Source organism: Eumetopias jubatus, unplaced genomic scaffold (genome assembly GCF_037043125.1).
Source record: "Eumetopias jubatus isolate StellerSeaLion01/CBP00866 unplaced genomic scaffold, mEumJub1_p1.0 scaffold_4, whole genome shotgun sequence".
In the NCBI taxonomy this organism is placed as follows: Eukaryota; Metazoa; Chordata; class Mammalia; order Carnivora; family Otariidae; genus Eumetopias; species Eumetopias jubatus.
Genome location: NW_028274810.1, coordinates 14,125,827 through 14,152,558, shown reverse-complemented (window position 1 = coordinate 14,152,558; position 26,732 = coordinate 14,125,827). Strand labels below are relative to the sequence as shown.

The window sequence follows — 26,732 nt, the reverse complement described above, 5'->3', positions numbered from 1 at the left end:
TTAATCTCAGGAAACAGACTGAGGGTTGCTGGACGGGCGGGGGGTGGGAGTGGAGGATGGGGTGGCTGGGATGGACATCGGGGAGGGTATGTGCTATGGTGAGCACTGTGAATTGTGTAAGACTGATGAATCACAGACATGTACCCATGAAACAAATAATACATTATATGTTAATAATAAAATAAAATAAAATGAAATAAATACAACAACAAAAAAAAACAAAACAAAACGCTGATGCTCCAGGTATTCTTCCTAAAGAGCCATGTGAGGATGGCTGATGAACATTTATGAGGCTCTCCTGTGAGTGCAGAGCCCTGTGCTTGCCCCTGAGAGAGACCTAAAAGGAAACCTGAATTCAGACCCTGCCCTTACAGAGTTTATACTCAGGTTGAGTAATCTAAAACCGCTAAGAGAAAAATTTTAAAGAAGGATAATGAAAAACAGTTTTCTACTTGTGCATGGAACTTTAAAGTTTATATATATAAAGTGTATACACACACACAATGGAATATTACTCAGCCATAAAAAAGAATGAAATCTTGCCATTTGCAACAACATGGATGGATCTAGAGGGTATCATGCTAAGTGAAATAAGTCAGTCAGAGAAAGACAAATACCATATGATTTCAGTCATATGTGGAATTTAAGAAACAAAACAAAGAAAAGAGACAAACAAAAGACAGCCTCTTAAATACAGAGAACAAACTGATGGTTGCCAAAGGGGAAGTGGATGGGGCTTGGGCAAAAGAGATAAAACACTTATCTTGTTGAGCACTGAGAAATATATAGGATTACTGAATCTTTATATTGCACACCTGAAGCTAATATAATACTATATGATAATTATACTTGAAATAAATAAATAATAAAATAAAGTTTACTATAGACTTCTGTATATATCGGTGTCCTATACTGCTCTTAACTACTCTGAGTAGTAGGTGGTACAGGCATTGTTACTCCAGGTGTGCAAAAAGGCTTAAGGTGGGCCCATGAGCCCATCTTGGCTCCATCAGGAGCATTACAAATCTGTACTCTGTTGTCTATTTGTTATACAGTCTGTACCCTAAAGTCATAGAGAAAGCCAGTTCTGGGTCGCAGGCAGCGAAGGAATGAGGCCTGACCACACTTCTCCCTTTGCTGGAGCATACTGGCTAAGAGCATGGACTGGATGCCAGACTGTCTGGGTTTCCATCCTAACTCTGCACCAACCAGCTGTGGGATCTTGGCAAGTTTCTTAGCATTTCTGTGCTGCCGTTACCTCTCAAATCAATTCCTAGCAGACTGAAATCAAATCTATGGAATCATCTGTGATGACAATCTCTATATCTCAAAGGTTTTCCCAAGGGGTGAGTTTGGATTTGTAAAGTGCTTAGAATAGAATTTTAAAAAATATATTTCCCAATATCCTTGTTATATTAAAATAGGAAGGCAAATAGGAAGCACATTCAGTCTTTCAAATGATTGTTTATTGTGTGAGTCAACCATGTCAGGTACTGGTTTTAGTCTAAAGCTCTACCATCACTTGCTTTCAAAATCATAGTAGCACCCAGTATGTTCTACAAAATTTATAGTCATCTCCTTAGTTCTTGCAACTATGTATTAAGTGCTTACTATGTCTCAAATACAGACCAAACCCATGACATATAGGATATTATTTAACCTTCACAACATCTTTAAAGACTCCAACTTTGATGGAATCTAAGAGTGAATTAGCCATCACTATCCCTGCTTCTGGGTCCCCTTAAAACTGGGACTGCTCCCTCCACTCCTAATCTAGCGTCTTGGCCAGACTAACTGGGTCAGCCTGCCAGTTGGTGCCTCTGGAAATGTTGGCTACTCTGATCTTTCACCTGTCTGGATTGAAAAGGCAGTTTCAAGCCATGTGGGCATAATAGGGTATAAGAGATAGAAACAGAGTATTTGCAATGAAACAGACCTGAGTTGAAGTCCTGACTCTACCCTTTGCTATCTATGTGACTTTGAGAAAATTCTTTACCATTTAGTCATCCATCCTTTCATTCATTCAACAAGTATTTATGAACATCTGTGTAATTCCACGCTCTGTTCTAGGCATTGGGGACAAATCAAGGAATAAAACAAACAAACAAACAAAAATGACATCCACCACATGGGCCTCACACTCTGGTGGCTTTATGACTCAATTTTTTTTCATTTAAAATGAGGTAAGAAAGTAAAACCTTCTTTAAAGCATTGTTGTGAGATTAACTGGGATAATGTAGGGAAGGTGCTTAGCATAGCATAGCTGGAACATATTTAAAAAATGACACTGTCAGGGAAAATGTGAAAACTTTCCTGAATTTGATATTTTTCAGACATCTCTGATTGACATAACAGGAGAGGTGCCTGTCAGAATAGTAGTGATTTCTAGAATATCTGGTCTGAAGTTTGCTCTTCCTTGGTCTCTTTTCCAAAGACAGCTGCCTGACCAAAAGATGAAATACAGCTAAGAGCATTTTTTTCCAGCTAAGACCTCTTATTATAGCAATTTAAAAATATTTATGATAGTGTATAGAATAAATTGGAAGAAACTTCATTTACATCTTTAATCAAGGAAGCAGCATAATTGGATGTTTAATTGTCTGCCCATCATCATTCATCTCAATTCTTCAGATAGATATTCTAGGCAAGATTGAAGGCCAGCATTTCTCCATCTAAACCTAGATAGTATAGCCCTGAATCTGATCCTACACATAATAGTAATAGAGGGATTAAGTGAATAAAGAAGATTAAGATGGAATGAACCTCTCATCAATTCAGAACAGAAACTATATTAAAAAAAAGAATAGAAACTATCTATATTTGTAAATGTGTGCTCTGTCTTCTCTCCTGTTTCAGTGAATAGACACTGCCTCCAACCTATAAAAGAGCAGTCCTTAGATCTGGTTCCATCTCTTCTCTCTGCACTAGAACAATTGCCTAAGTCATTTGTCTCTCCCCACTAGACTATAAGCTTAGAGGCAGGGACTTTGTTTTACATTTTTCTATCTTTTTTTTATGTCATTTAGCCTGGCACACAGTTGGTTTTCATTATGTGTTTGTTGAATTGAATTGAAAAGACATTGACTTCCTCTCAAATCATAGCAAACAGATTATTGACAGGCTAAAATCAAATTTTTCTAATTCCATCATCTTGTGGTTTTATAAAGAGTTCTAAAAACATCAAAATAATGATGGCAAAGTAATTTAAAAACACTTTGAATGGAATTCAACTAAAGCCATTTGAAGGCTTAGGTTTAAAACTTTTTATAAACAAAATGCCATTTCAAAACAATAAATTTATTTGATTCCTGTGAAGAAAAATTACTACTAAATTCAGAAGTAGGAACTGCCTAATATACCCTCTTATTACCTACCACCTCTTTTTAGCTTACTTAAACAACTTGGCATAGATGTTAGATTATCTGGTTGCACATTCTCTGGTTATAACAAATAAGACAAACATTCTCTTCTATTTGAGGACACGATTTTGTTGTTTTTAATTGAGTGTGAATGTATAAAGAAATTGTAGAAGCTGCTGAAATTTTTGGTTAATAATTTCAGGAATATGCGTGAACAGAGTTAATAAAAAAGGAAGAGTAGAAGTTTAGTCTGGGGGTGCCTGGGTGGCTCATTCAGTTAAGCATCCAACTTTTGATTTTGGTCATGATCTCAGGGTCATGGGATTGAGCCCTGTGTCGAGCTTTGTACTGGGCATGGAGCCTACTTAAGATTCTCTCTGTCCCTCTGCCCCTCCCTCTACCTCTCCCTCAAAACAATTTTAGTCTGGAAAATTTGGGAGCAAGGGTATGGAATAAAGAATTGAGGGATAAGAATCACTCAACAATATTTATTGAGCACCCACTAGTGCTAGCCACCATCTAGGTCCTGTAGACACAGAGGTCAACCCTGCTCTTGTGAAGTTAACATTTAAGTCAGGGGAAAATTCATTCAAAGAAGTTCTAAGAATGTTGAAACTCAAAAAGAAGGGTCTTTACCCCTTAGCTTCCTGGATATTCACAGTCCCTTTCTACCAACAAGCTCCACAGATTCAGAGAGATTAGGAGGGAAAAGCAGAGTCAATCACAAAACTGGTGTTGTTACATAACCTTCCTTGGGGCATGGAGTGCTTACTTGTCCTTACATTTTATACAAGCAAGACAGACTATTCAAGTAACCATTTCATAGACAGAAAGATATGCCCCAAGGTGACTGTGTCTACTTATACTGAGAACTGGCTGGCAGTTGCCCTGCTAAAATTGTAAAATAAATAATCACAGTAATAACAGATAAAAGAAAATACATACTTCCTGTGTCACTAGACATCTCCATAACACATCTATCTCAAAAGGATTAAAGTGAAAATTTAAGAAGATAATGTGTCTAGCATGGTGCCTGGCATGAAGTCGGTATTACACACACACACTTCCTTCCTCAGCCACTATGAGAAGTTTACTGCCTCTGCCTCTGAGAGAGAATATAAATCAGGCTCTTAATCATTTCAGCACACCACCTCCTGCACATCTGGTATATACAGCATGCGAATCCCTCTTTAATCAACAACTCAGAAAAATGGCATTTCCGACCCTCATCAGAGAATTCAACCAGGAATTGATTGCAAAGCAGCTCTTGCCAAACGCTTGTGGGGGACAGCAGATATTTGAAAGAAACTGAGTAATGGATACATTATCTCCATGCATTCTTCTAAGCTTTTTCTCTGAATTAAGAAATCATCAGAACACTTATCTGGACTACATTATTGCAGTTTTTTATAAAACCCTTTAAATTAAAATGTGCTTCTCCTTTTTTTCACCCACTTTTTAGATAATTTATATTAAAAATATCTGCCTAGCATGGGACCTGGCCCACAGTAGGTCCTTCACAAGCATTTGAATATTCAAAGGATGAATCTGTTTGAACAAAAACTATGGTTCCCCCCAACTCTTCACTATAGCCAAAAGTGAAAATAACATCCGTTAGGATTTCCTTTTTATTCCTTTTCTATGTAGGGAACTGCTCTCCATCCTTCACATCTTGGCTGGATGTCACCTCCTTTCTGGTGCCTGCCCCCTTCCCAGGCAGGGCTCTAAGTTCTTTCTGCCCTGCCCCACCTGTATTAGAGCCCCTGCCTCAGGCTTTTGCAATTGTTTGCACTACTGTCTCCTTGCTGGACTGTGAGCCACTTCAGGACACAACTGTTCCTTTTTCATCACCACAGTGTAGGGCACAGGGCCTGGTCCACAGCAGGTTAATAAATGTTTGAATGTCAAAAGAATAAATAAAGCAGTTCAGTGCCCCTTATATACACACCAACTGAGCATTTCTTCCTTGAATTCAGTGACAGGAAAACTTGATGTTTTCAATACATTTTTATTGAGTTCCTGCTTTATGCAAAACACTTTCCTGATGTAACAGAGATCTCTGTTGTCCCTACTACTAAGGAGTCCTACATCAGCTGAGGGAGACAGACATATCTACAGGCATATTCAAGGCAATCTGGATTCAGTATTCTAATAGCAATACAGGGAAAATGCTCAGGGGAGCCTGGAGGTGAAAGAGATTAATTCCAAAATGAAGATAAAGGAGGCTTGTTGCTTGAAGTTGACTTTGAATGGACAGAATTTTAAAAGACAGATATGGGGATGAGAAACAGCTTTTACCTGTCTGTGCCTCTGAGGTTTCTGAGAGCATGAATTGTATTTTCTTTTTTTTAAAGATATTTATTTATTCATGAGAGACAGAGAGAGAGAGAGAGAGAGGCAGAGGGAGAAGCAGGCTCCCAAGGAGCAGGGAGCCCGATGTGGGACTCGATCCCAGGACTCTGGGATCGTTACCTGAGCCAAAGGCAGATGCTTAACCATCTGAGCCACCCAGGCGCACGAACTGTATTTTCATCTTTGTATCCACAAATGCCTAGTATGGACCTGGCATATAGTAACTTTTACAATAGGTGCTTGTTGGAACACAGAGTTTATGAGTCTAATGGTAAATGAAAGACTGGGAAGGATGGTTGAAACCAAACTGGGAAGGACTCAGTTCTTTTTGTTGTGAGTAGCCAACCGTTTTTGAGTTGGGGAGGGATGCAACCAGATCAGATTATCTGTGAAGGATGAATTAGAGGGGAAAGAAATTGGAGGCCAGGAAAGCAGCTAGAGGATATTTAAAAGGTACAGGTGAGAATCAATGAAGATGTGAATTAAGCAGTGGAAGTGGAAGGGGTAAGGAAGGATGAGGATCTTCTGTTTTTTTGTTTTTTGTAAAATTTGTCTATTTCAATTTTTTTTTACAATAGAATAAATAGTTCTCTCAATGATTGCAGACACGTAAAACTGCTTGGTAGTGTTCAGAAGCATCACAGTAATGGCGGTTTTCCTGATTGGTGTACTGGGTGTACTGTCTTCAATAATCCTAAGGAGTTACTTGTGTGAAACTGTTGTCAAAGCAGTAAGACTGCATTTATGCATCCATCATTTTCAGGACTGTTGGTGACCTGGGCATATTTTCCCCTAGTGACCTTGCCTCCTTGTGTTAACAACACGCAGCTCACTCACATTCACCTCAATGGCCAGACCTTTAGTAATAACACCCAAAGTTGTACATAGTGGGAATGAGAGATTCTTCTTGACACTAAGTATTGGCAGGCAAAGGTGGCTTCCAGTGCAGGATGTGTTGTGGGCCTTTTCGAAAAGTAAGTCCATTGGCCTAATGAATCTTTCATATTTAGGTGGTTTTTGAGTTAAGCCATTTCCAGTGTAGCCTACTTAGTAACCACCCTCTTCCACGCTTTCTTCTTTCTCTTTCCTGTTCAAATAACTTTGAACACTTCTGTTTCTCCCTGGGCATGAGCTCTTGGCGGAGGGACTTCCCATTTTCCCTCTATCTATTTTTATTTTTGTCAATCATATTGGAAAGCACTTTAGCGTGGACTGTCCCTCTCTCTACAGCAGATATGCAGGCACTACTCCTTGTGGAGTCTTTTCATCATTCTTTTGTTTGGGGTTTCTCTCTTCATGCATTTTTTTTTAAGATTTTATCTATTTATTTGACAGAGAGAGAGCACAAGTAGGCAGAGCAGCAGGCAGAAGGAGAGGGAGAAGCAGGCTTTCCAGCTGAGCAGGGAGCCCGATGCAGGACTCAGGACTTGATCCCAGGACCCTGGGATCATGACCTGAGCTGAAGGCAGACACTTAATGATTGAGCCACCCAGGTGCCCCTCTCTTCATGCACCTTGATAATCTTTTTCATTTGTCTTTTCTCAGCATGGTGCTGTTTATGGCAGAGCTTAGCTTTTTGACCATCTTTTTTGCCTTCCTTGAACATTCATGAACCTCTCTGACCTTCTTTCTTTACCTTTTTCTCATGGTAATCAAAACAATATCCATAGCATTTATGGTGTAATTCAATATATTCATTTTGTGGCACGGTGACAGCCGCCAGGTGTAGGATGGGACGTGAAGAAGCTCTCAATTTTCAGGTGTCAGAGACCCAGGAGCTGACTCCATGCAACCTGCAACAGGAAAGGGCAGGATCTTCTGGTTTCAAATTGACATTTCTGCTTACTTTCTTTAAAAATATCACTGAAGCACTAAGAAGGACTAGAATAAAATATGCATTCCATCACTGGTAAAACTAGGAAAACATACATAATCCCAAGCCACAACATATAAATAAGACAAAAACTATATGGGATGTTGGGAATTGATTTAGCAGAGCGGAGAAAGCTTAAAACAAATAAACTTAAGTGTCTGTGGATGGGTATATTAGTGAGAAGCAATCCTATTCACTCTGAAGAACTCAGAAGAGATGAAAAGCCCACAGGTATCAGGTGCAAAAAAGGTGGACATGTGCTATAATTGAACAAGCTAATACACAGAACATCTGTAAAAGGATCAGTTCAAGCTCTAGGACCCAACCCTGCCCAGCCAGGTGACTACCCCTTTCTCACTTTGGTGGGAGAGAAGAGATTTATTCTTGAGAGCAATTGAACCCAGGGTCTTTGAGTTCAGAGACAGCAGGCTTGGCAGAGGGCTTGGGGGAGGTGGCCAACTGAAAAGGCAGGAAATACATGAAAGGCTACATCCTGAATAGTGAGGCACTCAGTCCCCTTCCCCTACCCCCAGAATACCAGCTGCCACACTTACACCCTCAGGAGAGGAGAATGGATTGTCCTCTGGAGAATCTCAATGGCCCTGGCAGAGGGGGTAGAGAAACACACACACACACACACACACACACACACACACACACACACACACGTAATTTCCCCACTGAAAAAACATCCTGTCCATAGGTTGAACTCCAGTAGTCATCAAGCTTGCCCAATCACGGAAGACTTCCAATCAGTCTTCCAATCATTTTAGTCTTAAAACCGAATAGAAGTGGGGTGCCTAGGTGCCTCAGTTGGTTAAGCATTTGCCTTCAGCTCAGGTCATAATCCCAGGGTTCTGGGATTGAGCCCTATCAGGATCTCTGCTCAGTGGGGAGTCTTCTTCTTCCTCTCCCTCTGTGCTCTCTCTCTTTCTCTTACTCTCTCTCAAGTAAATAAATATAATCTTTAAAAAAATGAACAGAAGGTAAGGGTTCCTGGGTGGCTCAGTCTGTTAAGCATCTGACACTTGATTTCAGCTCAGGTCATGATCTCAGGGTCATAAGAGTGAGACCCACATCGGTCTCTGTGCCCAGAGGGAAGTCTACTTGAGATTCTTCCTCTTCCTCAGCCCCTCCCCCTGCTCTCTTTCTCTCAAATAAATAAATAAGTCTTCTAAAAAAATGAACAGAAGGAAAATGGTCTAGATTTTTGAGAAAGGCCTACAACATAAAAAACAGAAAAGAAAAAACTAAGAGAAGAAAACTAATTTTAAAGAAAGCAATAATTAGCATCCTCAGAGAAACAAGGATGCTATAATAAAGGTACAATAAGAGAATAAGAAAAAGCTTTTGGAAATTAGCAATATAACTAAAATTAAAAATTCAAAAGAAGAATTGGAAGATTAAGTTGGAGAAATCCCACTGTAAGTAGAATACAGACAAAGATATGAATAATTATATGGAAAAGATAAGGAAATTGGAAGATTTTCCTCTGATAGCAAACCAGTTGAGGTCATAGAAATATGGAACAGAGAAAATAGATAAAACAAAGAAATAATTTGATGATATTTTGGAAAACCCAAGTACCAAGGTATCTAGATTAAAAGTCCAAAAAGTGTTCCTGCCAAAACAAACCTTTTAAAAGGCTGCACCAAGACACATCCTCATGAAATTTCAGTACACCAAGGATAAAGAATTAATAGAAAAATGTTCCAGACCAAAAACAAACAAACAAACAAACAAACAAAGAGGTTACATACAAAAAGTTTAGTAATTAACAGCTAGCTACCCTGGAAGCTAGAAGAGAAGGGAGAACTACATTCAGTATTATGAAGAAAAATTATTTCCTGTATTCTAGGAATATACTGTTAGTCAAACTATCATAATGTATGATGATAGGACAAAGATTTTTTTATAATTACAAAAATCTCAACAAACCTAACTCCACTGTATCATGTCTAAAGAAACTGCTAGGCAATATGTTCTACCAAACAAGAGGAACCATGAGGTCCAAGAAAGGAAAGGAGTGAAGGGAATGCCCAGGTTAGTGGTAAAGGGAAGTCTCAGAATAAGAAGTGTGTAGCTGACCTGGACAGTAAACAGTTCATAGAACAGGGGCGCCTGGGCGGCTCAGTCATTAAGCGTCTGCCTTCGGCTCAGGTCATGATCCCAGGGTCCTGGGATCGAGCCCCGCATCGGGCTCCCTGCTCGGCGGGAAGCCTGCTTCTCCCTCTCCCACTGCCCCTGCTTGTGTTCCCTCTCTCGCTGTGTCTCTGTCAAATAAATAAATAAAATCTTAAACATACACACACACACACACACAGTTCATAGAACAGGAAGACTTCAGACTCCAGGAGACAACTCTGTTGGAGGGATGCAGAGGAGAGATATAAATGATAGCAAACTGCATTTAAGAAGTTGTTGGAGGAAATGGGGAGATTAAGCCAGTCATCAATACATAAAATACTAAGAAAATGGAAAAAAAAGAAAGCAGCCATTAACCATGTGAGAAACTAAAGTTGAACAAGGAAGTGGGAAAAAAAAGAAGACAACTATTAACCATGTGAAAAAACAAAGTTGAACAAGGAAGCAGCCATTATAATAGCCAATATAATATGACTACTTGACACAGCAGTAAACAGCTTTCATGTGGTTCCAATAAGGTAGATATTGAATACTGATCAAAATGAAATTGTGATATAACTGTACAGATAAAAAGATAAAAGTGGAGAGGTCATATAGAGGGGTTGAAGGAGTTTGAGAGAGCTAAGTAGTCATGCATTATCAGAGGACATCAATACATTATAACTGATATTGGAGAATCAAGAAAAAGCAGTGCAATCTTATTTAGATTCATAAAAGTAAATACTAGTAGAAATGGCTAGAAGAATTGACTGGTTACAACTAGACTAGGCTACCATATATGGTGGTTGTGCATTTCACAACACAGAGTGTTTAAGTGTATCCCCAAAGTTGACTTTTGCACAACCTGCACAGCCTTATGCAGCAGTTCTGCCTCCTGGGGCCAGGACCAGCGCGGGGGCAGGCTGATGTGAGAAGGGGACTGCTCTATCCAGTTACAAACATGTTAACCCTATTTGCCTTTTAAAATTGTGTGTTTGATTTTTAAAAATCTAAAGTAGAAAGGACAGAGCTGTACATTAAACAGGTTAAATTTTAATCTGCCTAAATTAAATCTTAATACAAAAATTTAAATAAATTTAAAATTGTCTTCATAATAAAAAATAAAACAAAATGAAATGAAATAAAAAAGAGAGGTGAGTACAGATTTGAGACATACATCTTTAAAAGCTCATTGTGATTTGGCAGCCTCTGAAGGATAGACAGATGAAGAGGAGACAGTAAAGATTGTGGAGAATAATCAAATAGGGAGGAGAAAAAAGAAAGGAACTTAGTATCCTAGCCCTCAAAGAGTTACCAGAGGAGGTAATGGCCAACAGCGCCACATGCTGGTGAGGGGGAATTACAAGGTCTCTGAAATCAGAGGTCCTGGCCCTGAGTCTAACCCAGCTCCACCAACCTCCAAGTGGTTGTATCCTCACCTAAAAAAAGGTGATGACGATAATAACCTCACAGTACCCTTCTGCTGCTGCTTTCATGAAATACAGAGTGACAAGCTTGCTGGAGTAAGAAATCCTTTCCAGCACCCAGTTTTACATCTTGGCACTACCCTCTTCAAACTAATTGAAGTATTATCTGGGGGAAAGGGCTATTCTATTGAAAATTAATTTTATTTTCAAAGTTATATGAATTATTTCCAAGGCCCCTGGGAAGATATTTTTCTTTTAAATTTGACAGGTCAGGCTCTACTTCCTTGAAGTTGGGATTTCTGAGGCTCCTGGAAAATGCCATGGAAACTCTCCGACCCTGAGGACTAGGTATAAGGGACCAGGTAGGCAAACCAATTTCCTTCCCGCTGCAGGACTCCAGCTGCAAGATTAGCTTCCCCTCTCCTGGAACTAGACATAGAACAGGGGCATGCATGTGGTACTGTCTCAACTCAGTCTGGACCTGGCTTTCAGAGAAGACAGATTGGATCTTGAGCCTGGAGACATTGAGCCTAGAGCCTGAAACCAGGAAGGAGCGAGAAATATCTGGGAGGATGAAGAAGCTGGAGTGGAGGGCTGTTCCCAAATCACCAAAATCCCTATCTTCTTCTAGCTTCACAAAGGAGGCCCCCTTACCATGACCAGACCCTGTAAAACCACATGGGGCTGTTGAGGAAGCCCCAACCTGACTCTCTTCTGGCATCTGTCAGCCCCAAGGGAATGCCTTCTGCTTCACCTGCTGTTGGGCTTCATGGAATTCAAAAGCAGCATAAAAAAAAAAAAAAAGACAGTTTTACAGAGCATACCCTATGCCAGGTACTGTTTTCAGCACTTTCTTACTTTTAACTTTTGTACAGAGGAGGACAATGAGGCACAAAGAGGTTAAACAACTAGTCTGATACTACAGACAGGCCAAATATTAGAGGCAAGCCCCCAGGAACACTAGACTCTCTAGCATAGCCTCACGATCCTGAGCAACCAGTTGAGAAGCAGAGGTTCCTCCCCTCCTCAAAAACCTGCAATGATTCCCACTGACTTTTGGATAGAGTATCCAGGGTTCTTGGTATTCAAGGTTCTTCATAATGCCTTCCTACCTTTCTAATGTCAGCTACACTATCTAGCCACAAACCGATGTGCCTGCTACACGGAGCTTCTCACTCTTCTGAACTGCCCTGAATTCTCACACCTTTGGGCTTTGGCCATTCCTTCATCCTAAAGTGCAGAATAGTAGAGTGAGGGCAAATAGATGGGATTTGGAATTAAACTGATCTGTATCTGTTTAGTCTCTTTTCAGTTGTGGCAGAGATTGCTAGTTATCTTCTGGATATCCACTCTCCTTGTATCTAGAAATAACAGAACCTGATTTTTGATGGACACATTATTATCTTTTTTTTATTATGTTCAGTTAGCCAATATATAGTACATCATTAGTTTTTGATGGAGTGTTCAACGATTCATTACTTGCATATAACACCCAACACATTATAATCTAAGACTGTTTGATCATGTGACTTTTAGCCAATGATAGCTAGGTGAAAATGTTGTGTGGAGTTTCTGGAGGTTTTGTATATTGGAATAGTTGCGGTTTCTTCCCCTTTCCTCCATCCTGCTCCTTAGAGCACAGGTGTGATATCTGGAGCTCCAGCAGCCATCTTGCACCACAGAGATGAGGTCCACATACCAGGAATGCTGGGGCAGAGAGCCTAAAAAATCCTGGGTCTATTGGTCAGGGTCAGCCCTGAATTACCTGCCTTTGGACTTCTATCTCATTTAAGCTTCTATTTTTCAGATATTTGTTATTGGTAGTTAATCCTACCCTTAAGTAATATACTAGCTAGCAACACTTACCTTTCTGGGTCTAAACCTCTGCAGTGAAATGGAGAGAATTATACTTATACCACTTGGTAATGGTGGAAAATAAATGACCTAACATGAAAAAATGCTATATTTGCTGGCAGGCTGGGAGAGATATTTTTGGGAAGGGGAGCATTTCAGCATTGAGCAAGTCATGCCACAGCTGTTCCTACATACTTCCCTAAGCCAAGCCCCCTGAGTTATACTTCACCCAGTCATTGGGTGGCTTAATGCTTTAGTAAGGAGTCAGTGGACAGGTGACCTTTGGGGGCCATCCAAAATTTAAATAAAGCAAAAGTCTCTCTACATTTATTCTTGTCCATGTCTATGGACAATCCTGGTGGAATATGGCTCCCTTTCTTTAGATACCACTTGAAGACCATGCCAATTCTCCCTAGGAAATTTCCAGCCATCATAGATCTGCATATATAGCCTTTCCATCTCTCTTTCTTCTCCCCTGCTTCTCTCTCTCTTTGTCTTCTCTTTGTTCCTGTCTCTGCCTCTCTCTCTGCAGGACTAAGAGAGGGATGTAAGAGATAGCAAAGGAATGAAGCAGAGTGAGGATCTTAGGAATGGTGGGCTCAAGAATTTCTAAACAGGCTGAACTTGAACTGGTTAAACAGACCTCTTTGGGGTTTAGCCATAGTAGATCACTTGCTCTTTTCTTAGGGGGGTGGGGAAAGGGCAGAGAGAGAACCCCAGGCAGGCTCCACCACCAGCACGGAGCCTGATGTGGGGCTCGATCCCATAACCCTAAGACCATGACCTGAGCTGAAATCAAGAATCAGATAACCAGGCGCCCCCACTTGCTCTTTTTAAAGGTTCCAAGCACTTTCAAAATTCAATGTCTCATGTCAATTTCTTCCTTTGACTGAAGTGCCCCCTATTCCTGGTTTGCTTGACAAACTTCTGCTCTTTCCTTAAAGATTCAGCTTAAATGTCACCTTCTCTGAGAAGCATTTTTTGGCCCAGTTAGACAATAAACCATATGGAGGCAAGATTGGCATCTTGTCATGAAAGCAAGTAACCTTCTTAGCTATGTGTCTGAAGAGAAAGTTGCTCTAAGTTATCTAGAAGATGAGCCAAGGGAACATCTGTGGAGATGGTCACAATACCCCCATGCTAAAAAGAAGCAAGCTGGGGTCCAAATGAGCCACCAACTGAATGATCAAGGACTCAGTGCCATTGAGCATGGCCAATGATAATTTAACAGAGAGGAAAAAAAATAAAGCAGGTGTAACTCCAACCCTAGCCTTAATCATTCTCAATAGGACATTCAGAGAACCTTTAACTTCGCTCAGTGAACTCTTCTTGAAGCATCCTTCAAGATAAACTGATTACAGTGGTCCCACCTTATCCATGGGGCATAGATTCCAAGACCCCCAGAAGGTGCCTGAAACTGCAGGTGGTACTGAACCTTACATATACTATGCTTTGTCTTATACATACAAACCTATGATAAAGTATAATTTATGAATTAGGCACAGTAAAAGATTAACAACCAAATTAATAATAAAATAGAACAATTCTCACAATATACTGTGATAGAAGTCACATGAATGTGGTCTCTCTCCCATACTCATCCTTCTTTTTGTCCGTGATAATGTGAGATGATAAAATGCCTGCATGATGAGATGAAGTGAGCAGAGTGACGTAGGTGCTGTGACGCAGTTAGGCTACCACTGACCTGACCACAGGCAGGAGGATCATCTGCTTAACCACAGATAAGGGGGAACTCCTGCAAAACCTACGTGCCTCGGGAACTGAAGAACTAGCTTGCTGCGTGTGGTTGTTAAGTAGTTGCAGTTAAATGCTAGAGGATTGCTGCCAAAACTAGTGACTTTTGCTGTAACACAGGTGACCTTCTTTTAGTCTGTAATTAGATGTTAGAGATAATCATCTAGGAAGGGTATGCCTAACTCATGATATTAATGCCATTTAAAATGTTTTAATTGTGGTAAAATCTGCATAACATAAAATGTGCCTCCTTCACCATTTCTAAGTGTTCACTGCAGTAGTATTAAGTACATTCATGCTGTTGTGCAAACATCACCGCTATCCATTTCCAGAACTCTTTTTATCTTTCGAACCTGAAATCTGTACCCATTAAGAAATAACCTCCCAGCCCCTGGCAACCACCATTCTACTTTTTGTCTCAGAATTTGATCACCTGGTACCACAGACAAATGGTGTCAAGCACAGTGTTTGTCCTTTTGAGACTGGCTTATTGTACTTCACATAATGTCCTCAAGGTTCATCAATATTGTAGCATGTATCAGAATTCCCTTCCTTAAGGCTGAATAAGGTTCCCTCATCTGTATAGACCACATTTTGTTTATCCGTTCATCCTTTGATGGACACGTGGGTTGCTTCCAAGTTTTAACTTATTGTGAATAATGCTGTTAAGAACATGGTGTACAGTAACTCTTTGAGAAACTGCTTTCAATTTTTCTGGATATACACTGAGAAGTGGAATCTCTAGATCATATGGTAATTCTAACTTTAGTTTCTTGAAGAACCATCATACTGTTTTCTATAATGTCTGCACCATTTTACATTCCCACCAACATGGCACAGGGCTCCGGTTTCTTCAAATCCTCCCCAACACTGGTTATTCTCCCTCCCTCCCTCCCTCCTTCTTGTCCTTCCCTTTCTTTCATTTTAATAACAGTCATCCTAATGAGTATAAGGTGATATCATTTTGATTTGAATTTCCCAGGAACTAGTGATGTTGAGTATCTTTTTGCCATTTTAACAGAAGAAAGCATTATCTTTACATTCTCTTTTTTGTAATAAGGATGTGTGAGTAATCACACCAGTGTTATCAAATCACTGGCATGCAATTTTTTTTTAAAGTCCAAACACATCCCTGTTTATCTCACTCCACTTGGATGATGCTATTAGATCCATCAAAATCACATCTAACTCCTCCAACTCTTAGAGCAGTGAAAGGCTTGTTTTGCACAAGCATCAATAACCAGGGGTCAATGTCAAGATCATGTAACTTTTCTCATAACCAATTCCTGTTCATGGAGGCCCACTTAGATGCTCTTCTATGGCTTTGAGTTTTTTTAGGCAATGAGAAGTCTAACATAAATTCATTTGAAAAATTCCTGGGTGGCCTTTTCTGATTTCTGCTTTACATGTTTTTTTCCCTGTCAAGCAAGGCACCAGGAGGGTAAGTCCTATATTTGCTAGAACAGAGTGTGAATAAAATCATTTTAAGGTAATCGCAATCCATTCAGAGCAGATGAGAGGAGAAACCTTTCCTCTGAGGCATCCAAGGTTTAAAAGATTCTTTGGTAGTAATAGCTGAAATGGAGATAGGAAAAACCTAGTGCATTTATGCCAGTCCCCTGACCTCCCCAGCATAATCATAAGCACAGATGGGCTCCAGGGAAGCTATGCAAAGGTAAGTGAGGGGTAACATGTATACTTTTTACTCAGGCCACAGCAAAAAAGGGCTAATCACAACATAGAATATACACTAGAGATAGAAATATAAGTTCCCCTGAGATGTATTCCGTGAGCTACCATTTAGTACCACCATTTCTCAAGGAAAGTCAGTTTGGCAAGGATTTTTTTTTTAATTTAGATTAATAAATCTATCTCTGAAAGAACTGTCTAGAGGAATCCTTGCATTCTCTAAAATCTTGAAACAAGGGCTCACTGGAGGCCCTGCCAATCCTGGTGTTTAGGTCTCTAGAGATGTTATTTGAGCCTGGAGGAAAAAAAATACATATTATCAGCAAGAGAAGACTGTTTGAAGAGACAGGGCAGTGTGGACAGGAAGACAGAGTGTCTTCATCCTCTCAGGGAAATGAATCAAGGCCAGATGAAAGGAATTCCGTTCACCATGTTGCAGAGCAAAGCTTGACTGAGATAAGGATGGCCCATCCATTATAACGGCTATCAAAATCACCCCCACACACTTTTTCTTGACAGTCACAAAAATAAATGGCCCACACCCATAGAAAAAGGGTATTCTAAATGAAAAGTGCCTATAGGCATGTTAGTTTGTGGGGAACAAAGGGTTGACCTTTTATTTTTTTTAAAGATTTATTTATTTATTTTAGAGGGGGGGATTGAAGAGGAGCAGAGGCAGAGGGAGAGAGAGAGAATCTTGATCAGACATCCTGCTGAGCATGGAGCCTGACATGGGGCTCGATCCTACAACCCTGAGATCATGACCCTGAGATCATGACCTGAGCCAAAATCAACTGACTGAGGCATCTAGGTGCCCCCAAAGGGCTGACCTTTTAAAGTATGCTTTATAGCAATGTCCACAAATAGCCAAACTATGGAAAGAGCCTAGATGCCCATCAACAGATGAATGGATAAAGAAGATGTGGTATATATATACAATGGAATATTATGCAGCCATCAAAAAATGAAATCTTGCCATTTGCAATGATGTACATGGAACAAGAGGGTATTATGCTAAGCAAAATAAGTCAATCAGAGAAAAACAAGTATCATATGATCTCACTGATATGAGGAATTTGAGAAATAAGACAGAGGATGATAGGGGAAAGGAGGGAAAAATGAAATAAGACAAAACCAGAGAGGGAGACAAACCATAAGAGACTCAATGTCAGGAAACAACCTGAGGGTTGCTGGAGTGGAGGGGAGTGGGAGGGATGGGGTGGCTGGGTGATGGACATTGGGGAGGGTATGTGCTATGGTGAGCGCTGTGAATTGGGTAAGACTGATGAATCACAGACCTGTACCCCTGAAACAAATAATACATGATATATTAATAAAAAAAACATGATTTAGACTATATTCTGGATCCACAGAGGGGTCCATACACTAAAAATAGCATATAGCATCTGCCCTTTTAAGTATATAAAGTATATAAAAATATAGCATCTGCCCTCTTAAGTATCCTTTGAGTGGTTCTGATTGCTTTACTCTGCTTGCGCATTTAAAATCCTCCAGAAAAGGACTTTAAAACCCTCAGAAAACCTATTATACCAGAGTGCTTCCCATAGGACCTCAACTGGCCATGTTGCAAATAAGGACTTTAGTTAATAAGGAACAAGACAGACACAGACAGACAGGCAGACAGACAGACAGACAGACACGCACACACAGGCTACCACCACTACCCCTAGCTTTCTCATAGAATAGCATAGTACAGGGGATGGGGGATCTACAGGACTAATACTCAGGAGTCAGAGCTGGGGTTGGCATCCTGACTGCACTGCCTCCTAGCTGTGTCTTTGGGCATGTTACTGAAACTCTCTAAACTTCAATTCTGTCATCTGTAAAATGGCAATAGAAATATCCTATGTCAACTAATGTGCTTATGAGGATTAAATGTGATTATTCATATAAAGTGCTTAGAACCAGGGCTGGTGGTACATGCTAAATGTTTAATAACTGTTATCTGTTATGATCATTATGAATTTTATTATTATATGATTTACCACTTCCTTCCAGTAAGTTATCATGGCCTACCTCTGCCTGGCCCCATTCCTTTGGTCTAAGGTAGAGTGGGTCCAACCAGTTCCTGGAAATGGGGTATCTTCAGGGTGTCCAGATGAGGTCACCTGCCCTGAGGTAAGACTTACTGGGGACTCAGCCAAGGAAAAAAATCCTCAGGAGCCCCCTAAAGTGAGATGGTAATTCCACAGCTGGGAAGTGTCACTCCCTGAAACTATGCGGTGGCCCCTCAGTCAGCCTGTGCAGTAATCACCTAAGACCAGAGGAGATTTACAATGAAGCTACGAAACTTAGCTCTGGGGCCCCTCACCTACATGAGACCCTTCCAAGACCCTGGGAAAGGCCTGTTAATTTTATAATAATCATTTTTTAAAATTATTTTTCTGAAAGAGATCCCCCAAATTATATAATCTTTATGTCCTACTGAACTGAATCCATTCCTACATAGGACTAGTTAAGGGAAGAAAACACATTTTTTAGAGGTCCTATAAATGGATTCAACACAACCCTTATAAAAGCCATTTATAAGGAGTTGGTGTATTGTCATTTTGGCCTAAGCCTATGGTTCTCCACTTTGGAGGGGTGCTGTAAACCTGTTAGAGTGATCAGGTTTGCTTTCTCAAGTGACCCACACTTGGTGGGAAGAGGCTTCTCAAGTTTTCTCTCCAGATAATTTTAATACACTGACAAATTGGCTGACCAGCTCTAGACTGGATTATAGGGGTCCTACCTCCTAGGATATGATTTGTTTTCTCTTGAGAACCTGCATGGATGCTGTAGTGTACACTCAGATCCGCCCTCCACCCCTGGGACTGTCACCTGTTGACAGCACATACCAAGCCCCCCCTCCCCTCACCCCGCCCCCCAGTGTTTCCCTCGACAGAAGAAACTTCCCATCCAAGATTACCCCTCTGGGTGCATGCAGGTTTCTAGTGAATGAAGGTCCAGTCTCCAGACTCAACTGCCTCCCAGTTCAACTTCTCTCTCTCTCCCCCCTGTCCTGCTTCCTTCACTTCTTAACAAATACTGTTCCTAACTGTCCTCCCCCATAAACCTCCTGACTGCAAATCTCTGCCTCAAAGTCTATTTCCTGGGGAAACTGACCCATGACAGACCTCAATTGCACTTGCCTCCCCCGTGCCCTTCCCAACACCCCTTGGGCTGCATCCTAGAAGAGAGCATGTACAGCTATAAGAAATAAGATCAAGTTGTGACAGATACAGCACAGATCTATGAAGTCAGCCATATGAATCCCTAGGTAAAACCGATTAAATGATAGAAATAAAAAGGACTACATGGAGATGGTTTTAAACTCAACTAAACTAAAGAAGAAGCTTAGAGATTAAAGAAACACATGTTAGACTGGATGAGATAGACAAGGTTCAAAATAAAAGATAAAAGCCTAGAGGCTGAGATTCTTCAAAAGTAAAAAGAAATGAGAGATTAAGATTTCAAATGAGAAGCTAAAAACTCAGGATATGAAAAGCTCAAAACACACACAGATGAGACTTGCTGATTAGGAATAATATTCAAGAGCTAAAAGGTAAAAGAAAGAAAGAGAATTTAAGATGGTTTAAAAATAAAAGCACCTCCTCAAAAGGTTAAACATAGTAGTACCATATGGTCCAGCAATTCCACTCCCAAGCATAGACCCCAAAGAACTGAAAGCAGGGTCGCAAACAGATACTTTGTACACCCAAGTTTGCAAGAGCAGTATTCACAGTAGCCCCCCAGTGGAAACAACACAACTGTGGATAAACAGAATGTGGTATGTGTGTACAGTCACCAAAGGACATACTGTATGACTCTGGTTACAGGAGGTACCCAGGGTAGTTAAATTCACAGAGACAGAAAGCCGAATGGTCATTACAGGGGCTGGAGGGAGAAGGCATGGGGAGCTGTCTAATGATAGGGTTTTGGTTTGGAATGGTAAAAGAAAGTTTTTGAGATGGACAGTGATGATGGTTGCACAATAATGTGAATGTTGTACTTAACACCACTGAATTATATACTTAAAAATTATTAAAATGGGAAGTCTTGTGTATATTTTGCCACAATAAAAAAGTCTCCCCCCAAATTAAAGCAAAAAGTTTATAAATCAGAGAAACTTGTAGTTAGCCAAAAGGAAGAGAGAGAGAGAGAGATCCTGGCCAAGGGGGCAAGCGCTGCCTCAGAGCGGAGCTTGGTGAGAGCAGCAGGTGCAGCGCCTTTCACAGAGGAGGTGGGGTGCCACGCAATACCCTTGCTCTCACCCCACGTCACAGTCATGTTCCAGACATGAGTCTGGGTCTTCCAGCAACACGGAACATGCAACCCGCTGGAAACTTCGAGGGCAGTCACTATAATCCACGTTGAGAAGAGGAAGTGAGCCTGAGAGCAAGGAGAAACTCCTCAGAACAGAAATGGGGAGGGGAGCATCAAAGCCAAGATGGATCCTTGGGACTCACCCACTTATTTTCACCAGCACTTTTGGGGGCAGGGGCTATTTTAAGCTGTGTCTGAAGGAAGTCTTTCCTATGGGTTGGAAGGGAAGTCTTGGCAGCTGTCCCTGGGGTTTCCTGACAATCGTCCCCTCTTTCCTGACATTCTTCCAAGCCCGTAGTTCCAGCACAGAGACTCTGTCTCACCGGGCGACTTAGGCTATGAAAATACTCCCAAGGAGGAAGCTGCTTTTCCAGGTATGGAGGAAGTTGAAAGGCAAATGTGACCTGGATTGTACCTGCTTCTGCTCCCGTATGAACAGCTGCCAAGAATTCCCACCCAGCTGCGGCCAATGCCAGTGTTTCTCCTCATCCCTCAGAACTCCAGATTTTCCAGGAATGCATCCTAAAGTAATTCCATTTATGATGTTCCCTGAAGATTCAGTCATGTATTTGCTCATTTGGCTATTCTTTCATTCTACAAATATCTATTCCAGAAGTATAAAAATTAAGTGCCTCATATGTGACACTATGCTAGGGTTGTGGTAGGAATCTTCATGGCATTGATTTTAGCACAGATACTGCCATTTTAGAGGAGAGGCTATAAGCCTAGAATTTGCTTTATCTGATATGCTTTATCTGATATCTTATATGATAGCTACTAGACACATGTGGCTATTTCGATTTAAATTAAGACTAAAAAGTCAGCTTCTGAGTTGTATGAGTCACATTTCAATTTGTCAATAGACTCATGACTATTGACTACCATAGTGGACAGTGCAGATCTAGAACATTTCCAAGGATTTTGTTGGGCCATGGTGGTCTAAGGAGTTGGGTGAATTGCTGCAGCTCACACAGCCATTCAATAGTTCAAATCCAACTCTGCGAACAGACATAATTTTCCACTTACATTTTTGCCAAAATAAAAATGAGACAGAATTATTCTAGTTCTAAACACCAAAATATTTGGAACAGAACAAAAATAGAGATGGCTATATAAGTATATTTTTTAAAGGTATCCAGGTAGCTAACTTCAGTTAGAGTAACATAACCAGGTGTCTGACTAAACGTTTTCATTCATACAAGTCCTTAAAAACATTGAAAGCATGGCTTCAATGATTACAAGGGGCTGTTGAAGGCCATGCCCCTGTTTTGATTATGGAAGCACTGTTCTGATCAGGATAGAAACAGACTATGCAGACCCATTTCTGATGGAGCCAGGCAGATCCATAGGCCACTGGGTCTTTGGGGAGAACTTCTGTAGAGGACAGGAACAGAAGTTTGAGACATGCCTCCAGCATCTGGACAAGTTTCTTAATTTCTCTGAGAATCAGAATCCTTATCTCTGAAATGAGTGTAATACTACCAACCTGGCAAGGCCATTCTGAAGATCAAATGGGATGATCTATGTGAAAGTGCCTCAAACACTTTAAAGCATTAAGCAGATATCCTTGTTAAAATGCCATTCCTGTCACCTTGGGGCTGGACACACCCACCTCCCTTCTTGCTGCTGCATAATTAAATCCTACCACACCATTTCTCAGACTTTGTGGGTGATGTTTCCATCTGTGCAGGGTTTGATGCATGGCCCTGACAACAGAAGTAGAAAAGCCCCATCTTGTATTATTATTAGTGTTGTTATTTCTGAGTATCGAAAGCGACAGTGTCGGCAAACAAAATAACCAATCAGCTGAAATTACTTCCAAAGGCCAGATGACTTTAGCTTAGCACTGTCTCTGACTAACCATCTGAGCCAGCTGGGGAGAGATTGGATTATCCTTTTCCTTATTATGGCTACCGATTTGTTCCTACAGTTGGGGGCCAAGCTGAGATGTGGTCGTGCTAATTGGCCAGTTTTCCTGAAGGAAGATTCTTTGAGTAGAGATGCGGCCATGCCATCAGACATGAACAGAAATATGTACACTAGTGACAAGTGCCCGTAACTCTATGCAATGGATTATTCTGACGGGCATGAAAGGATGTGTCAGAGAACAGAATGTTAGTGTGGCCCCCACATTTTTCACGCAGAGGACAGCTTTTATTATTTGTCGCCTTTGGAGTCTGTGTTATATCAAGGATATTCACAATAACAACAACCACCACTTCTTTGTACTGAGCACTTACAATGTGCCCTTCAAGTACATAATCTCATTTAATTTTATAGAATAACCCAAAGAGATAGAAACTATCATTATTCACATTTTTACAGATTAATAAACCAAGTCTTTGAAATCATGGTCTTCCTTCAAAAGTGCATTGATTAGACACTTGTGCATTTGCTCAGTTAAAAAAGAGAACAAAACTGGAGATGTGTTACTGTCTAACAAAACTTCTGATTGTCTCAAAATACCCAGTGTTGCCAGTTGATACAATTCTAGTCAAAGCAGAAACATCTGAAGTTGCGGTTAGCTTATAAATCTTTATGGTAGGTAAACATACAATTTCAATCAAGCTTTTTGAAATAATGAAAAGCCCCTGTGAGACCATCTAGAAGTTTGTGTTCGCTGGGCCAAGGACCACTGGGACCCTAAAAGGATGACTGATCTGACCAAAATTCATCATCAGAATCCCCTTGTATCAACATGAAAGGCTGCAAAACCCTTAAAAATATTTTTTCCAGTTTGAAAGCAAATCTGTTAAGTCTTTGGACTGAATTATATATTAGACAATGCTCTCTAATGTTAATTAGAGCTCACTGAAGGCAAGTATTGGCATCAGCAAGAACAATTACAGGGCTCTGTCTTGGGTCCCGTCCTCTGCTCTGTTTACCCTAATTCCATGACATCCTCAGGATTTGAATTCTATCTATGGGCTGATGGCTCCCAAATACATCTCTCTCTCCAGTCCTGACATCTTCCCCAAGCTCTAGATGGTTTGGCACTACATAGCAGGTATCTCAAGTTAACAAGTCAAAACAGAGCTCTTGATCTCGTCCTGGCCCCAAATCTGCTCCTTTGTCATTTTCCCTACTTCAACAAATGGTAGCACCCTCCAACAAGAAACTCAAGTCAACTGAGTCTACCCTTTCCCTGTCACATCCAATCCCATCACCTCTATTTCCAAAATACATCCCACAAGTGTGTCCTCTCTCCCAGATTCCCTCCTTGTGCTCTAAACCAGGCCAGCGTCATCTCCCTGGACTGCCCCAAGAACTTCCTGTTGTCTATGCTTCCTCTCCAGAAGACGTCAAATCAGTGGGCAACAGATAGCCACTTGGTTTTTGCCTTCAAATTAAAAATGGGAGGAAGCGAACAGAAAGGACAGAAGGAAGGGTCTAAAGTAGACTTAAATATAAAAATAATTTCTTACCGAAATAGTGAATTCTTGTGTGTGTTGGGGGGGTGGTATTGACTGGGAAGAAGTATGAGGGAAGCTTCTGGGCTGCTAGAAATGTTCTATATCTTGATCTGGGTGGTGGTTATGTGGGTGCACACATACGTGCATATGTTATACCTCAGTTTTTAAAAGTTTTAAAAAAAAGAAATAAAAAGGAAAGAACTTCTTGCCAAGATTCTAAAGACAGTTTGGCAGCACATAAAGGGATGTTGTGGAATCTACTTTCCTGGCTTGCTTTCAGAATGGGATGGAGTCCTAGCTGCCTGGGGGTGTTCAGTGTCTAGAATTAAAGAGATGTAATCAGAAATCACATTTGTTCCGCTTAATTCTACCCTTGGCCCTGCGCTAGGTGCATCATGATGAATATTTAATGTGTCACTTAGCATTTTGTCACAGAAGAGTATTTAAGGACAAAATGAATAATTAATATGCTGAGTGGAGAGTTGTTTGAGAGTATCTAGAGTATCCTCACTGTGGAACCAAGTCACCATGGGGTCCAAAGCCATCTGCTTGTCAGGCCTTTCCTGGATATGCCCAAATGCTACCGTATCCCTTGGCCTCAGAAATGAGCCAGCCCAAAGCAAACCAGGCTCTGGTGAGAAAAGAATGTCTCAGCAATGTGCATTTATAGAGGAACCCAGCAACATAGTCTGTGCCACCCCAAAGAAGCCAAGTTGACTAATGGTTTTCCCTTTCTGTGCCTATTGGCCAATGATGGGACATACTGATCAACCATCTGGCTTGCAGCTGAGTAGACGTGACCGTGACCGAGTTCCGTGGTCATCTGCAGGCAGGTGCTGCACTTGCCAGTTTATTGGGGTGGGTGTGCAGGAGAAGACGCATGAATACAGCAGTTACAGCAGGCACTCCCCAGTTCAAAGCCCTTGCTGAAGCCTCTGCTTCCCAGGTGTCTGACTTTGGGCAAGTTTCTGAATCTCTCTGTGTGTAAAATACCATAGGCAACAGAACCAATCTCATGGGACTCTTGTAATGATTTTGGAGGTTAATACATGTAATTAAAACAGTCCTGGCATATGACATGATTTTTACAGCTATGGAAACTATGAGACAGGTAAAGTTAAATAATCTTCTTGTAGGAATAGGTCACAATCTCAAGTCCATCTGACCCCAATCCTGTGTTCTTAACCACTACTCTCTGCTTCCTCTATGAGGCATGATTCCTGATAGAGGCATGCTGGGCAGCAGGAGGCAGGGGCAGGTTGACCCTCTGTCTGTGGGGAAGGGAGCAAGGCCTCCTGGCACTTATCATCGCACATTATGCGATTCAGGTTTGAGGGCATATGAATGCCATCTGGAGACCTGAATTCTTATCCAGGCCCTGTCACCTCCCAGCTGTGTAACCTCGAGCAGATCGCTCACCTCCTGGCCTCAATCTCGTCACCTGTGCAGTGGGAAGTTGCCCCCACTTCACAATCCTCTGACCCTGACGTTCCAGCGTCCAGACTCCCCATAAGCAGCCCTGCCCATAGCAGGTACTCTGGTCCAGGAGGTGGTTATGTTGGGGGTGCAAGAGGCTGAGGGCTACTGCTGTGTGGGTATGTTTGAAGGCACCTCAAATGACAAATGTGTCTGGGCAAATTTCTCCTGTCCTTGCCAACATTGATTTTTCCAAATGTGGGATTGATGCATTGCTGAGATGGAGAGAGGAAGAGTACATGGTGTTCTTTCCTGAAACCACAGAGGGCAGGCCCTTGCAGAGCCGTCTGCCTCAGTAGCCTGCCTTTGTGACTCTCCCCGGGGCATCTACAGCACAGTGCTGTCACCGTTGTCCAGAGGGCCGATGGGGTTTGGGGTGGGGGGGCAATGTGGACGGAAGAATTAGAAAGCACTGTTTTCTCTGGCCTCTGGAACCCCAAGTCAGTCCCTCTCAGGACCTCAGCTTCCTAATCTATCAAAGAAGACAATCCTATCTGTGACTAGCTTAGAGTATTAGAAGGTACATGGAAGCTCCTTGCACATTGTCAACTTCAGGAGGTGGGTGTGGTCTTCCTTTCCATGGGAAGTTCCCAGTGCTGGACAGAAACCATTTACAAATCCCTCCAGCCTTTGGAATGAAGACTAAAAGCATCGGTTTCTCGGGAATATAGTTCTGCCATGGTGGCAAGAGTATCTAAGAGCATAGCCATGACTTTCTACTTAACATCCAAAGCGGGGTCTGGGTGAGGAGCATGTAAATCTATACTAAAGACTGAACCCAGCAGGAGAGACAGTGTGATGAAGACCAGAGCACTGTGCTTGGTGTTGGCTGGGCAAAGATAAGCTGATGGTCCAGAGGGAAGGCAAATTGGTTGCACAAGGGCGGTGTATGGTGGAGGCCGTGCAGGTGCCATGGGTGCATAGAACAAGGACGTCTGACCCAGGTGAGGTGGTGGTGTGCAGAAAGCAGGGGTTCTTCCTGGAGAAGATGATGTCCAAGGTGACACTTGAAGGGTCAATAGGGGTAAGAGGGAAAGTAGATGTTTTAAGAAAAGGAATTCAAAGTAGTTGCCATTGCATGTAT

At 41.4% G+C, this 26,732-nt stretch overlaps 1 pseudogene; it reads right to left on the bottom strand.

The window, feature by feature from the left end:
* Window positions 1-6,433: 6,433 nt before the first annotated feature.
* On the bottom strand, window positions 6,434-25,683 carry LOC114208099 (ribosome biogenesis protein NSA2 homolog pseudogene; annotated as a pseudogene).
* Between the last annotated feature and the right edge of the window lie 1,049 nt (window positions 25,684-26,732).